At 49.1% G+C, this 15,554-nt stretch overlaps 1 protein-coding gene across 7 annotated transcripts in view; it reads left to right on the top strand.

Annotated features, from left to right (window-relative positions):
* The window catches only part of TNRC6A (trinucleotide repeat containing adaptor 6A), a 183,172-nt gene that overhangs the window by 58,719 nt on the left and 108,899 nt on the right, over window positions 1–15,554 (top strand). The window contains exon 1 of one of the 7 annotated variants that reach the window (XM_066383394.1): window positions 599–839. The exons of the other annotated variants lie outside the window; for them this stretch is intronic. The gene's annotated coding sequence lies outside the window, so the exon portion shown is untranslated. Of the gene's footprint in view, window positions 1–598; window positions 840–15,554 lie in introns of those variants that run through there. 7 annotated transcript variants of the gene reach the window in all.

The raw sequence follows: 15,554 nt of genomic DNA, 5'->3' as shown, positions 1-15,554 counted from the left end.
ACCACTGCCTGGTCAGGCTATAAGCCAATTTCTTATACTAAATCTCTTTATACATACTTCCTATGAATTCTGTCCCTCTGGAGAACCCGGACAAATATGCTTAGTCTAATTTCTAGAAAGTCTTTCTGACCCTTCAGCAGCAGGCTCTGGTTGTAACAAATCTTAAGAAGCCACGGCTCTGTAGGCTGTCCCAGCTTTCTTGGACATCCTTGGTTTCTTCCCTAGCAGGTGAGCCCCGACTCACTCATTTATTCACCTACTCCCGTTTATTCAAAATAACAATGGTGACCATCCAAGGAGCGGTGTGCAGGATGCTTTGAGATAAATCGTGAAGGAGATGGTGCTACTCCTTCTCTGTCCCCGTCTCTGTTCCCTGCTCAGTCCTCTCTCTGCCACCCAGAAACTCCCTGGGGCATGGATTGACCCTCAGCTCCAAGCAAGCAGGAAGAGGGAGGAGCTGGTTGATCAAAGCCCCAATCGTGACTATTTCATCCTCCATGGCAGTGACTGATTGCGAAATCCAGGCCATTCTCCTCGAGACAAGGGTTGGTTTAAAAAGGGGCAGTGACCCAGCTCAGTCCAGTGAGGTCAGTGGGAACTTAAACAAGGGCTCGTGAAACTTAAGAGAAAGCATCAAGATTGCCCGGCCTCTCCTCTTCCGAACGCTGTTGAGTGAAACGTTGAGGCCAGCGCCGAAGCTGCCTCTTCCTTCCGAGCCTGTAAAAGGAAGGAAACCTCTGTAGGGCAGAGCCACGGCCAGCAGAGCAGGAGCCGCTGGGTCAAACCAGACTTGAGTTCTCCTCCATATTCATGTCCCCCCTTGGCTAAGCCAGTTGGAGGTAGGTTTTCCGGTTTTTATTTATTTATTATTATTTTTTTTTTCTTTCTGTATTCTTCTGAAGCTGGAAATGGAGAGAGACAGTCAGACAGACTCCCGCATGTGCCCGACCGGGATCCACCCGGCACGCCCACCAGGGGCGATGCTCTGCCCACCAGGGGGCGATGCTCTGCCCCTCCGGGGCGTCGCTCTGCCGCGACCAGAGCCACTCCAGCGCCTGGGGCAGAGGCCAAGGAGCCATCCCCAGCGCCCGGGCCATCTCTGCTCCAATGGAGCCTCGGCTGCGGGAGGGGAAGAGAGAGACAGAGAGGAAGGAGGGGGGAGGGGGGCGGAGAAGCAAATGGGCGCTTCTCCTATGTGCCCTGGCCGGGAATCGAACCCGGGTCCCCCGCACGCCAGGCCGACGCTCCACCGCTGAGCCAACCGGCCAGGGCCGGTTTTCCGGTTTTTAAAAAAAAAGTCAGGAGCATCCTGACTGGTATAAATATGTCATATGGGGGTTTCGACATCAAGGACACCATTGATTCTTCCAGAGAAGAGAGTGATGTGGGCTTTCAAAAGAGCCCTCTGGTGGCACAGAGGAAAGTGACCAGGATGTCAGATGAGGCTGGACCAGGCTGGAGGGTGTCGGGAGTGGACACGGTTCAGGAAGAAATGAAGGGAGGACACCGAGAACAGGAGGCTAAAGTCAACAAGTATTCTTTCTCCAACTCTACATGTGCTGAGGCTGCGGGTCACATGACAGGCCCAGGGAAAATATAGGAATATTCATCCATGCGTTTATCCTACACAGTCTTTGAGCTCACATTTTAGTGCAGGGACAGACAATAAACAAAATGAGCGGGTGCACGTATAAATCAGTCACGTAGTAATACATGCTATGGAGAAAACTTGTTTCAAGGGGAAAGGAGTAGGGTGTATCAGGGAAGGGAAACTATTTAGCCAAAGGTTCCCACTCCCTAGTCTTCAAAGGTGCAGGTCTTTCTCAACAGGAAGCTCCAAGGAATGGTACCTTTCTGTAATCTGTGGCTGACAATGTACAGGAAAAACAAAGCTATTATAATAAACTAACCCTTAAAGTTATTGGGTGCCTACTATACAAAAACCAAAAGGATTGTTTCAATCTGTCCACAAGTGTTATTTTAATTAATACAGTAATTCTCCCCTTCTATGTGGGGGATACACTCTTAAGACCCTCAGGGGCTGCCTGAAACCTCAGATAGTACCGAACTCCATATGTACCATGTTCTTCCTACACAATGCACGCACACACACACACACACACACACACACACACACACACACAGAGCTTTTCACTTAAAGAAAGCACCTTACGACTTCTCTTTGACACATCCAAATTGCCAACATCGCTATTCCTACGCTTTGGAGCCGCTATTAAGTAAGATCAGGGTGACTCAAACACCAACACTGAGATACCTGGGCAGTCAGTCTGATACAGAGACGCCTGCTGAGTGACCAACGGACGGGCAGGTCTACAGCACGGACACGCTGGACAAAGGGATGAGTCACTCTAGGTGGGACAAAACTGCTGGGCACGAGATTTTATCACATTACTCAGAAGGGTGCGCAATTTCAAACTTTGGAACTGTTTATCTCTGGAATTTTCCATTTGATATTTTTTTGCCGCACCGTTGACGATGGCTAACTGAACCCGAGGAGAGTGAAGCTATGAAGAAGGGGAAACCACTGTATCTATTTTGTAGGTGAGGGAACCAAAAGTCAGTGATGTAGAGTCAGCCACCCAAGACGGCACGGTGGCCATCGTTCCACACCCGGGTTTACATAGCGCCGGACCCTTTGTTCTGCCTTTTGACCCTGTGATGCTGATTCAGTATGGTAACTCCTCTTTGTTACAAATCTGTGTTTCCTGGGAACTATGACTAGTTAGTATTCGCTGAGGCAAATACAGAGAAAATGAACTCGTTACAAAGGCTATGTTTGGTAAGGTAAGCGAGGTCTTCCCAATGCGTTCCAGGAGGGGAAGCATGACAGTTAGAGACAGCTGTCTTACCTCAAGAAGTATCTAGCTTTTTCACCAGGATTTTTGTTTGTTTGTTTGTTTTGTATCCCTCTGAAGCTGGAAACGGGGAGAGACAGTCAGACAGACTCCCGCATGCGCCCCACCGGGATCCACCCAGCACGCCCACCAGGGGCGACGCTCTGCCCCTCCGGGGTGCCGCTCCGCCGTGACCAGAGCCACTCCAGCGCCTGGGGCAGAGGCCAAGGAGCCATCCCCAGCGCCCGGGCCATCCCCGCTCCAATGGAGCCTTGGCTGCGGGAGGGGAAGAGAGAGACAGAGAGGAAGGAGGGGGGGGTGGAGAAGCAAATGGGCGCCTCCCCCATGTGCCCCGGCCGGGAATCAAACCTGGGCCCCCCGCACGCCAGGCCGACGCTCCACCGCTGAGCCAACCGGCCAGGGCCTCACCAGGATTTTTTATTATCTCTCACTCCCTTGCTACATGTCTCTCCTTTTAAATTTCATTTTATTATTATTATTTTTTTTTTTTTTTGCTTTCAAACTTACACTCTGCAGGGCCTGCCTGCAGTTTAGTTTGTTGGCGGTCTGGACCGTTCCAGAAAAATGAAGGTCTTTGGTCCTTGGAGCAGTGAGTCAACCAGACTGCAGAGAAAAGATGCCTTGTCCCTTGCTCTTACAAAACAAAACAAAAAACCACGTAGTTATGGAAACCCCACATTAGAGACCCAAGGGCCAGCGAGCAAAGCAAAGGGTGCTGCGTGGATACCCCTTGTTTGAGGTTCCATGGCTCCTCTACCGCCGCTATTTTTAAAATATACTTATTGGGTACCGTTAATGAATAACATCATATACATTTCAGGCGTATACGTGTATATAACACGACATCTGCATACTCCGGTGTGTGCTCCCCACCCAAGGCCTGGTCTCCTTCGGTTATCACGTATTTGACCTACTTTATCTTCTTGCCTTTATTTCCAACCTCCTCTCTTCTGGTAACCGCCAGTCTGTTGTCTCTATCTAGAAGTTTGGTGTGTGGGGGTGTTGTATTTTTTTAAGTTGTTGCCTTCTGTTTCATGCTCTACATATTAGTGAAACCCTGTGGTTCTTGGCCTTTCCCCTCTGGCTTGTTTCACCGAGCATGATGCTCTCGAGGTCCCTCACGTTGTCACAAAATGCTTTATGTCATCCTCTCTTACGGCTGAGTAGTATTCCGTGGTCACTATGTGCCACGTCCTCTTCATGCAATCACCCGTCAAAGGACAGTGCGGTTGCTTCCATGTGGTTTTTGATTTGCATTTTCCTTACAACTAGTGATGTTGGGCATCTGTTTACATATATGTTGGCCACCTTTTCAAAATTATAATTTAACTTTTTAGTAAATTATTTTAATAACGCATATAATACATGAATATATTCTCCTTAAAAAATAATTCATGTGGCCCTGGCCGGTTGGTTCAGTGGTGGAGTGTTGGCCCAGTGTGTGGAAGTCCCAGGTTTGATTCTCGGTCAGGGCACACAGGAGAAGCGGCCATCTGCTTCTCCATCCCTCCCCCTCCCTTCTTCTCTCTCTCTCCTCTTCTCCCACAGCCTTGACTCAATTGTTTCAAGTGCATTGGCCTCAGGTGCTGAAGATGGCTCCATGGAGCCTCCCCCTCAGGCACTAAAAATAGCTTAATTGTGAGCATGGCCCCAGATGGGCAGAGCATTGGCCCCAGATAAGGATAGCCAGGTGAATGCCAATTGGGGCACATGCAGAAGTCTGTCTCTCTTTCCCCTCCTCTCACTTAGAAAAGGAGAAAAAAAAATAATTAATATGTAACAGATAAGGTTAAAACCCTCTTAGTTACTATGGTCTATCCTAGGCTTCCCTGCCCTGCCCTGTTCAGTGTGTTTGGAGTATATCCTTTCCAATGTTTTTCTAAATGTTTTCTTTCTTTTTCTCTTCTTTTCCTTTTCTTCTCTTTTTTTTCCTTTTTTTAGGTGAGATGAGGGGAGACTGAGGCAGACTCCTGCATGTGCCCCAAAACTGGGATCCACCCTACAATCCCATCTGAGAATGATGCTCGAGTACTGAGCTATTTTTAGAGCCTGAGGCTGACCTGGTTGGACCAACCGAGCTATACTCAGCTCCCGGAGCCATGCTCCAACCAATTGAGCCACTGGTTATGGGAGGGGAAGAGAGAGAGAGAGAGAAGAAGGAGAGAGATAGAGGGAGAAGCAGATGGTCACTTCTCCTGTGTGTCCTGACTAGGAATCAAACCCAGGACATCCATACGCCAGGCTGATGCTCTGTGCACTAAATGATTTCTTATTCTATAGAATCTGCATACTGTTGCTATCTATGTGTTTTTAGAAAAAAAATTTTAATGGTGTCATACTGTACATGTAATTTTGAAATTTTTTAGTCTTTAAGAGGTTGTTAACACCTCACCAAGCATTGTTCTTAGTGAAAACCCATGAAGAAAAGCTAATATTTATCACAGTTCCAGTAGGTGCCAGACACTAAACCATTTACGGACATAGCATAGAGATCTCAGATTTGAGCCAAAGGCTATATTCCCCCAGGGAAAATTGGTAAATATATTCCCAACTGCAGATATTTAAAATAATTGGTTATTAATAATAACACTATGGAAAATAATCATAATGAACATACTCGTCCTGTGGCAAAATAATTTAGTGAGCTATTAATTCATCATTTTTTTCCAGTGGATTTCCCCCTCCCTGCCTCCAAGAAGAGAGCCAGACTGTGTTCTGTCACCTGCAGGGTCTTGGTCGCAGGGAAGAAAGCAGAAATAAGCTCAAAGCACCCCCATCTCTGGCTTTGTCCTTCAAAATCTCTTTGCTGTGGGACATATGTTAGGTCATCTCTGAGGACGGAAGATAGGCAGGTATCGTAGACGGAGGAGAGGCAGAACAGTGAACCTCGGGGTGGGCAGAATTGTCCCCAAGACCAAGAGTAGGCTGGAGACAGGCCTGTCCCCATCCATGTCCCACCTGGGACACCCCCCGGAGAAGGTGGCAGTGTCTGAGAGGGAAATGACCTCACGTGCCCATACGGACTGTGGCCTAGGGCTCCCAGTTTAGCCAGCGCCCCTGTGTCCAAGCCCTGTGCGGTGGTCAAGCCACTTCTCTGGAAAAAAAAACCAGCAGGTGAACTCGGACAACGGGGCTAACTAAGCGCAGTGACCCAGGTGAGTGACCCGAGAGCAGCTCCCAGAACCCTCTCCCTCGAACGGCTGAGCTGAAACGTCCAGTGGATCTAAGGCAAGTGGTCCCCAACCTTTTCTGGGCCACTGGACCGGTTTAATGTCAGAAAATATTTTCACGGACCGGCCTTTAGGGTGGAATGAATAAATGTATCACATGACCCAGACAAGCGTCAAGAGTGAGTCTTAGACGGATGTAACAGAGGGAATCTGGTCATTTTTTTAAAAATAAAACATCGTTCAGACTTAAATATAAATAAACCGGAAATAATGTAAGTTATTTATTCTTTCTCTGTGGACCGGTACCAAATGGCCCATGGACCGGTACCGGTCCGCAGCCCGGGGGTTGGGGACCACTGGTCTAAGTGACAGGTTGCCCCACCACCCTGAGACTTTATTTTGATGTAGAAAAACGAAACACAAAGCACGGTGACATTCCTTGTACCTGCGTGTCCCGGGCCCTGTACCCAGCACTTTGTAGGACCTCTCATTTCAGCCCCTGGCTGAGTTTCTGTCCCCTTGGGGCAGACAAAATAGAGGCTCTTGGAAGTGAGGTCAAGCGGTTAGCGAGCGGGTCAGCCTGCAGTTTGTTCGGTGCGGGGACCCACGCCTATAATTTCCCCGCACGATGATGATGTGCGCCTGCGTTCGGTGTCTCCGCGGCAGGTCACGGGAGTCCCGTGCACACTTGCTTAGTTTGAGGAAGAACATTCATTGTGTCACCAAGCCAAACGGTCCAGGGACGGCTTACGGGGGTCACAGATGTCGTGCCGCTGTGCTTCGTCCCTCTCCCCGTTGCAGCTCCTCACAGTTGGCTAGGTTTTCGGTGAGGTTACCCTCCTTGTGACTTCAAGGGGACTTCCGGAAGCTTCCGAAGCTATGGCCGTCCTTGTTGGCATTCGGCGTGGGAAGCAGGGCTGCGTCTCTGCTGTTTCAGGAGAAAGCACTCACTGCATTGAGATTTTTCTTCTCTCTAATGATTCGTTTAGCTTTGGGGATTGATTTCACTGGTGAGGTTTGGTGGCCAAGCTAAATATCGATCCTTGCCCCCCAAAACTCCCTCTGCTGACTTTCCAGGCAGCACAATGCCTGAGAAGCCCCCGGGAACACCCCTATTAGGATGCCTTGCTGTCCCCACAGTAGTTGGGCTCATCCTTACCAGATTGGCTGTCTTGTCAACTCCGTCGTGGGGGTGGAGGCACAGCCCAGCACACCTCCGGGGGACTCCAGCCCTGCCCACTTCAGCTCTGCTGATTGATTTGCTATTAGAGCACCCCTCAAAAAATCTGAAGAGGCTAATAATATACATCATTAAGTAAGAATAAAGGGTAGGAATGGGTGTCAGGATTTCTATATCAGAGTATCTTCTTTCCCAAGGACACGAAGTGATTCACAAGCCTTTTTAGCTTTGCCACAAATTCCTTTCTCATTTTCAATCTGATGACTGATTTGGCCGGGAACCAATTACTAGCAGTCTAGTAAGATACAGTGCACTGATTGGCTCAGCCTTGAGCCGAGGGTTCCTCAGTTTTGTCAAAGCATAAGGGTTAGGGGGCGAGGGCAGAGGGGAGGGTGGAGTACGTTTCTCAAGACAGAATCACTGTGCTGTCGTCTCGAGAGAGGGAAGAGCTGGTCAGAGGCAGGGGGTCCACTGTTCTCTTTATGTGTGCAAAAAATGGAGAAGCTTCCTGGGAAAGAAATCATGCTAACTAACTAACTAACGAATAGGTACTTGTCCTGCTCAAACAGAATGGGTCAGAGGTGAGGGTTGGTTCTGAGGCCAGGCGCAGGTTTGAGCCCTGGAGGCAGGGAGACACTACTTTATTAACCCTGTGATCCGAGAGTGGCAAGAAGTGGTGTGCGCACACCACTCTGGGCGTAAACACGGACTGAGGTCGGACCTGCCCGTGGCTTATCTCATATCCGTTCCTCCCATTCTTCCCCGTTTTATTCTGGGCAGGGCTGGACCCAAACATCTTCCCACCCTTCCTCAGAAGCAAGTAGGGCCGTGTGAAAGCATTCTTACCAATGAGATGTAAGCAGAGCTTGGTTTTTGTAGGGGGGGGGGGGCGGGGAAGTAAGGTGCACTCAGTTCTGGCCCTCCCCTTGACCCATCCCCCTCTTTTCTGCCACGATCGTGGGCTTGACGGATGGAGCTGCAGCAGCTCTGTTGTGGCCAAGAGTGTCACAGAGACACAGACTCTGATGACATGAAAATGCTGAAACTGTGAACTTGTGTGTCTAGGCATCTTTTTAGTTCTTTCTTATTACTCTTTCCAATGTGCTTGTTTCTCCCAGGTTTGTGAGAACAACAAATCCTCCTTATTAAGTAAAATATGGTCCGTGGACCTACAACATCAGCATTACCGGGGACCTTTTTTAGATGCAGAGTCTCAGGTCTGCCCCAGCTCCCAAATCAGGATCCGCAGGACCTCCAGTTGAGTCATAGGCACAGTCACGTGTGAGAAGCGTGCTTGCGGGAACCGTGAGAGCGTGGCTGACGGCAGTCTCGCCCGTGCACAGAGTGGGGAACCCACAGGATGGGGTGAGACGCCGTGTTTGGCACCGACAGTCTTGGGGATCATGACGGGCAGCTGGAATGGCAGAGAAGGGACGTGCAGGGCGGCCAGGAGGGCTCAGGTGTCGAGCATACTTCAGATATTTATTAAACAATTACAAGGTGTTTGCTCCGTTCCAGGCATTCAGGCAAGAGTAGTTGATTTCATCTCCGTCCACCCTGATGACTCATTGCATGAATGAGTAAACTGAGGCACGAACAAGGTAGACCACGGCGTTGGTCAGTGGTTGAGCCAGGGTTGGAAGAAGCCATGCTTCCTGTTTCCAGGGTGCACGCATTCTTCCCTGGGGTCCCCCCCCCACACACACACACACAATCTTTGGGGAGATTTTTAAGAAAAGCAAAAGAACCGGTAGAAAGGGTAGAAGGTGGACAAGTGGACTTTCCTGTGCCCACTTTTATACCCTAGCTGGTGGAAAGGGTAGAAGGTGAACAGTGGACTTTCCTGTGCCCACTTTTATACCCTAGCTGGTGTAGTTTGGGGGAGGCGGGTGCCAGCTGTTCATTATCTTCACCGAATCTTCAACCCTTCATCTCGTCAGCACGTTATTTGTTGGCTTCCCGGTGTGTACCTTGAACTGGGGACTCAGTGGTGAGCGAGACACTGCTCTCGCCTCCACAGACTTGTGGTGGGGGGTGGGGAGGGGACAGGTCAAGAGCTGGGATGTGGTCCTGTGAGGGAGGTAAGCAGTGGGAGACCGACGCCTAATGCAAGACAGCTGGAGACAGACAGAGCCAATTGAGACCTTGGAGAATGACCAGCAGATACCTGGACACAGCTGGGTTGTGTCAAATGTGCTTGTGTGTGTGTGTATGTGTGTGTGTGTGTGTGTGTGTGTGTGACAGAGGCAGAAAGAGGGACAGATAGGGACAGAGAGACAGGAAGGGAGAGAGATGAGAAGCATCAATTCTTCATGGCGGCACCTTAGTTGTTCATTAACTGCTTTCTCATATGTGCCTGGACCGGGGTGGCTCCAGCAGAGCGAGTGACCCCTTGCTCAAACCAGCGACCATAGGGTCATGTCTATGATCCCATGCTCAAGCCAACGACCCTGCACTCAAGCTGGCGACTTTGGGGTCTCGAACTGGGTCCTCTGCATCCCAGTCTGATGCTCTATCCACTGTGCCACCGCCTGGTCAGGCCAAAGGCACTTCTGAGGGAATAACAAGCACAAAGGCCCAGAGATGGGCAAGAAAGCGTTGTGCTGCAGGGCCACTCATACCACTTCTCCCACAGCCAGCCCCGAGGGATGGGTGTTACTAATTCCCATTTTACAGATGTGGAAGCCGAGGCTCTGAGAAGCGCAGCCTGTGACAGATGTCAGTGCTGCCCAGCAGAGAAGTAGCAGAGGTGGGCTCACATCTTCATCTGATGCTCAATCCACCTCCCTTTGTCCCCCTCCCTTCTAGACTAGGGGGCCCCAGGCCTCCCACTGGCCAGCGACTCTGACCAGCAAAAACTCCAGTATCTGGGGTCAAAATGGACCCCTGAGAGTTCCCTCACACTCCCCTCTTTCTTCTGCGGTACTCCCAAACCCTAACGGGCTATCTGTCTTGATTGGCTGTGCTCAGTTACAAGGTCCAAGGTAGCAGCGGGGGGGCTGCTCCTGAGCCAGCCCCCACCCCCAGGAGAGGTTGGCTGCAGGGAATACCCCACGTATGCCTTCCCCCTCTCGCCCTCAACCCCACCCCTTTAGACCGTTCCCCTCGCCTCCACGTCAAACACCTCTCTAGTGTCTTTGACCAACCCCTGGCCGCCTCCTACCCCACGTTCTCCTGTGGCTAGCAAGGGGGACTGGCCCCTGCCCAGGCAGAGTTCTCTGTGCCGTGTGGATGTGCTTGTCCCTGTGACCCCAGGCCAGGAGGGTGCCAAACGGGAACCTGGTCATCCCAGGCCGACCTGATCAAAGCACGGGGGCCCAGAAGCCAGAGTCGGATTTGAATCAGCCCTTCCTGGGCAAGAACATTCAGTTCTGGGGGGGAACATTGCCAAGGGGAAACGGTCCCAGAGGGAGAGGCTCAGAGCCAAGGTGTGTGAGTAATGCTGGAAGGGCTGGGGTGGTGTGGCCCGAGGCGGGGATGACTCAGGAGGAAATGGCTCCCCAATCTCGGAGGGAGGCTGCAGGGGACGGCGGGGGACGTTCAGGAGCCCCCTGCCACTGCCACCGCCGCTGGCTGTCTGGCTGACACTCTGTGTCCCTCCCTGTGGGCTCCTCTCTCACTCCCCCCTGTGCAACTCCTCCAACTCGCCCCTCTCCTGAAGCCCAGGGTCCCGCTCCGTCTTCTCCCGTTTTCACAAATGCTTTTGCCATCTTTCCGGAGAAAATGGAGGTTAGTGAGAAAAACCTTCTCTGCTGCACCCGCTAAGCGGTGCCTGAACTCAGTCTCGCCCTCTACCTTCTGGTCCTCATGGAAGAGAGACTGGGCTCCTTCCCAGGGGATGTCCTCCACCCGGGCCTCTGGGGTCCATCCTTCAGCCTTGTCCCTTCCTCCCTTCAGTGTCCCCACCCTGCTGGCTCTCTCTTGTCCTCCTGAACGAGAAGCCCAAGTCTGTCCTATCCTAAACAAGCAAGCAAGCCTCCCACAAACCCCACCGACTGCCTCTGCTCTGAAACGCTCCTGCAGGTGATCTTTACAACTCCCCTGCTTTCCCCAGCTTGACGCACACACTCTTATCACATCTTCAAACCAGACCACACACTATGCCGGTGCCATTTAACCTACGGTAGACCATGACATCGGGCCGTGTGGCCTCGCTGTGTTTTCGGTAACAGCTGTATTGAGATATAATCCACACACCTCACAATGCGCACGTGTGAAGTGTGCGATTCGGTGGTTTTTTAGTCTAGTTACAAAGTCGTGCCACCGTCACCACAATCCACGTAAGACCATTTCATCATGCCCCACAAAAGAAACACCCCAATATCCTTTATCTACGATTTTCTCCAGTCTCCCAATGGCCACCCCCGGGATAGGCAACCCCTATTCTACGGTGTGACGCCGTAAAGAGATTTGCCTCTTCTGGGCATCTCGTCATAAATGGAATCACGTAACACGCGCTCTTTTCTAACTGGCTACTTCCACGTGGCGTCGTGTTTTCGAGATGCGCCCATCTCGTGGCGGGTCCCCGTGTTTCATTCCCGTCTGTGACCAAACAGGACTCCGTTGAGTGGATCTCCTCCACTCACCTGTGCACTCCTCAGCTGACGGACAGCTGAGCCACACCTGTCCACTCCGGGCTGTGACAAACAGAAGTATCAAACACACGGAGGTCCCGAGTTTCCGCACGGACGTGTTTTCCCTTCTCTCGGGTCTGGACTTGGGAGAGGCGTTCACGGGTCCTGTGGTAACTCCCTCACTTCCCGAGGAGCTGCCAGACTTTTCCAACGTGGTCGCACCGTTTGACATTCCCACCGGCCGTGTCAGAAGGTTCCTGTTTCTCCATGTTCTATTCAGCATTCGTTACTAGCTGTCTTTTTTTCTTTCTTTCCCCCCCCTCCCCCGCATCGCCCTGATGATACTAATGATGTTGAACATGGTTTCTATTGGCTGGTTGTGTACCCTCCTTGGAGGGATGTCCATGTGGCTCCTTTGCACATTTCTTATTTGTCTTTTTATTGAGTTGTAAGCGTTCTTTATATTTATTTTCTAGATATAAGTTCCTCAGAAAATACAGTGTGTCTGTAAAGTCATGGTGCACTTTTGACCGGTCACAGGAAAGCAACAAAAGACGATAGAAATGTGAAATCTGCACCAAATAAAAAGAAAACCCTCCCAGTTTCTGGAGGATGATGTGGCAGCATGTGCGCATGTGCAGATGATGACGTCACACCGTGTATACAGCGGAGCAGCCCGCGGCCATGCCAGTCGAGATGTGGACGGTACAGAGGAAAGTTCAGTGTATTCTGTGGTTCACTAAATTCGAATCTGTGACCAAAGTGCAACGTGAATATCGGCGCGTTTATAACGAGGTGCCACCACAGAGGAATAACATGACTCGGTGGGATAAGCAGTTGAAGGAAACCGGCAGTTTGGTGGAGAAACCCCGTTCTGGTAGGCCATCAGTCAGTGACGAGTCTGTAGAGGCTATTCGGGATAGCTACCTAAGGAGCCCTAAAATATCTATGCGTGAGCCCACATCGAACTGCACTGAATAGGTATGAAACTGGGAGAGTTTTCCTTTTATTTGGTGCAGATTTCACATTTCTATCGTCTTCTGTTGCTTTCCTGTGACCGGTCAAAAGTGCACTATGACTTTACGGACACACTGTATATATAAGGGCACCTATTTTCTCTTATTATATGAATGGCCTTTTCATGTAATTGGTAGTGTCCTTAATTTTGGTGAGGTTCAATCTATATATTTAATTTACCTATTTGGTTCTTGTCTCTTGTGCTTATGGCGTCCCATCTAAGAAACCGCGGCCAAATCCAAGACCGTGAAGATTTACTTTGCTGTTTTCTTCTAAGAGTTTTCCAGTTTTAGCTCGTACATCTGGGTCTTGGATGCATCTTGAATTAATGCTTCTACATGGCGTGAAACAGGCATCAAACTTCAACCTTTTGCATTTGAACATCTTGTTGTCCCGTCACCATCTGTTGAAAGATGACTCTTTCCCTCATTGAATTATTTTAACATCCTTGTTAAAATCAATTCATCAGGCCCTGGCTGGTTGGCTCAGTGGTAGAGTGTCGGCCTGGTGTGCAGGAGTCCCGGGTTCGAGTCCCGGTCAGGGCACACAGGAGAAGCACCCATCTCCTTCTCCACCCCTCCCCCTTTCCTTCCTCTCTGTCTCTCTCTTCCCCTCCCGCAGCCAAGGCTCCATTGGAGCAAAGTTGGCCAGGGTGCTGAGGATGGCTCCATGGCCTCTGCCTCAGGCGCTAGAATGGCTCTGGCCACAATGGAGCAACGCCCCAGATGGTCAGAGCATCGCCCCCTGGTGGGCATGCCGGGTGGATCCCGGTCGGGCGCATGTGGGAGTCTGACTGCTTCCCCGTTTCCAACTTCAGGAAAAAAAAAATCAATTCATCAAAAGATGAGGCTTTATTTCTGGTTGCTCAAGTAGATTCCTTGATCTATATGTCTACCCTTATGTAGATATCAAACTGTCTCAATACTCTGCTTTCTAACAACTTTTGAAATCAAGAAATGTGTGTCCTCTAACTTTGTTCTTTTTCTAAATTGTTTTGGCTCTTCTGTTTCATATAGATGTTACAGCTGGAATTCCAATCCAGATTGGGTTACATCTCTTAGTCCATTTGCGGAGTGTTGCCATCTTTACAATATTAACTCTTCCGGATTTCCTTTCATTTATTTAAATCTTCTCTCATGTAATTGCTGCAGACTAATACTGATACGCAAACCAGAATCCAGCAGCACCTTAAAACTATGAGCCTGTTAGCGACGAGGGTGGTTAAGTTTCCTGAGGGGAGGGACATGGGGGGGGGTCTTCCGGGGTGAAGTTTGTTGTGTTTGCTTTTGTTCATCTAGCTTTGCACTTATGCATCTTATCCTTTTATAAATAAATACGTTTATTTATATAAACAACAACAACAACAAAAAGCTTAGCACTACAATTGGGGTTATTCCAAGAACGTCCTTCGAATGATGAATACTTATAGAGCAGTGACTTTGACCTGGACTCTGTTTGAGGACCTCCTGTATATTTATTCACTTACATCCTGCGACAGTTCTTTGAGCAAGTTGCTGTTGTTGACTCTTGTTCTGTAAAAGGAGGAACACAGACACCACGGGGTTAAGAAACTTGCCCAGGCCACGCACACAGTCAGTGGGAGACCTGGAATTTGAGCCAGCCGGTCTGGTGACTGAAACTCTACATTCTACAGATTCTGTGGTGACGTTAGAGGAACTCTTAACACTGGTTAAAGGAGAATAAACTGCATGACTTTCCTTAGAAACTAAAAGAGCATTTAATAAAATTGAACGTCCAATATGGATGGGATAAAAAAAAAAAAAAGAAGTTTCAGCTTAAAAAGGCATCATGTTTAAGGTTGAAATACTAGAAGCGTTTTCCATGAACGTCAGGAACAAGATAAGCAAAACAAGACGGCCGTGATTGCTGAACATTATTCTATTAGATGTGCCAACACTAAAGTGTAACTTGAAGAATTGCCAAAGTGGATACAATATGATGATCAGCGGTGGGCACTGTAACGGCATATCTAGACAATCCAAGAGTACGATTGGAAAAATAAAACTCCTATCCAAAATCAATAGCATCTTCATATTAAAAAAAAAAAAATCAAAAGCTTGAAAACAAAACAGAAAAAAAAATGTACTTTAAAAAAACACCAACACCCACTGGACAAAATCAGCAACAACAGAAATGAAGGAAAGTGAAAGAAGAAATAAAAATGCATCTCCTGTTCGTCGATAAAAATGTTTGATGGTGTAAAGATGCATGTTGCCTTTAAATTAACCTTTATGTTTAATTTTATATCAATAAAAAATGCCTAATGAAGATTTCTTTTTTTTTTTTTTTTTGGAAGTCAACTCACTGAGTCTAAAGTTCACGTGGAAAAATAAACAAGCGAGGCCAGCCAGGAAAATTCTGAGAAAGGAAAGTAATGAAGAGAGATTAACCCTAGGGTGCACTGAGGTGTCTTAGAAAAGCACGGACGGAAAACGTTGGTCCCGGTGCAGGAAGAGAAAGGCAGAGGAAACAGTTAGAAGACAGTGAAACAGGGTAGAATCTAGAACTAGACCCAAAGACGTTGGAGAAGCTACATTGGAGGAAACAGTTAGAAGACAGTGAGACAGGGTAGAATCTAGAACTAGACCCAAAGACGTTGGAGAAGCTACATTGGAGGAAACAGTTAGAAGACAGTGAAACAGGGTAGAATCCAGAACTAGACCCAAAGACGTTGGAGAAGCTACATTGGAGGAAACAGTTAGAAGACAGTGAAACA

Source organism: Saccopteryx leptura, chromosome 4 (genome assembly GCF_036850995.1).
Source record: "Saccopteryx leptura isolate mSacLep1 chromosome 4, mSacLep1_pri_phased_curated, whole genome shotgun sequence".
Taxonomy (NCBI): domain Eukaryota; kingdom Metazoa; phylum Chordata; class Mammalia; order Chiroptera; family Emballonuridae; genus Saccopteryx; species Saccopteryx leptura.
Note: the sequence above shows the minus strand (reverse complement) of the source record. Positions and strands in the feature narration are given on the sequence as shown.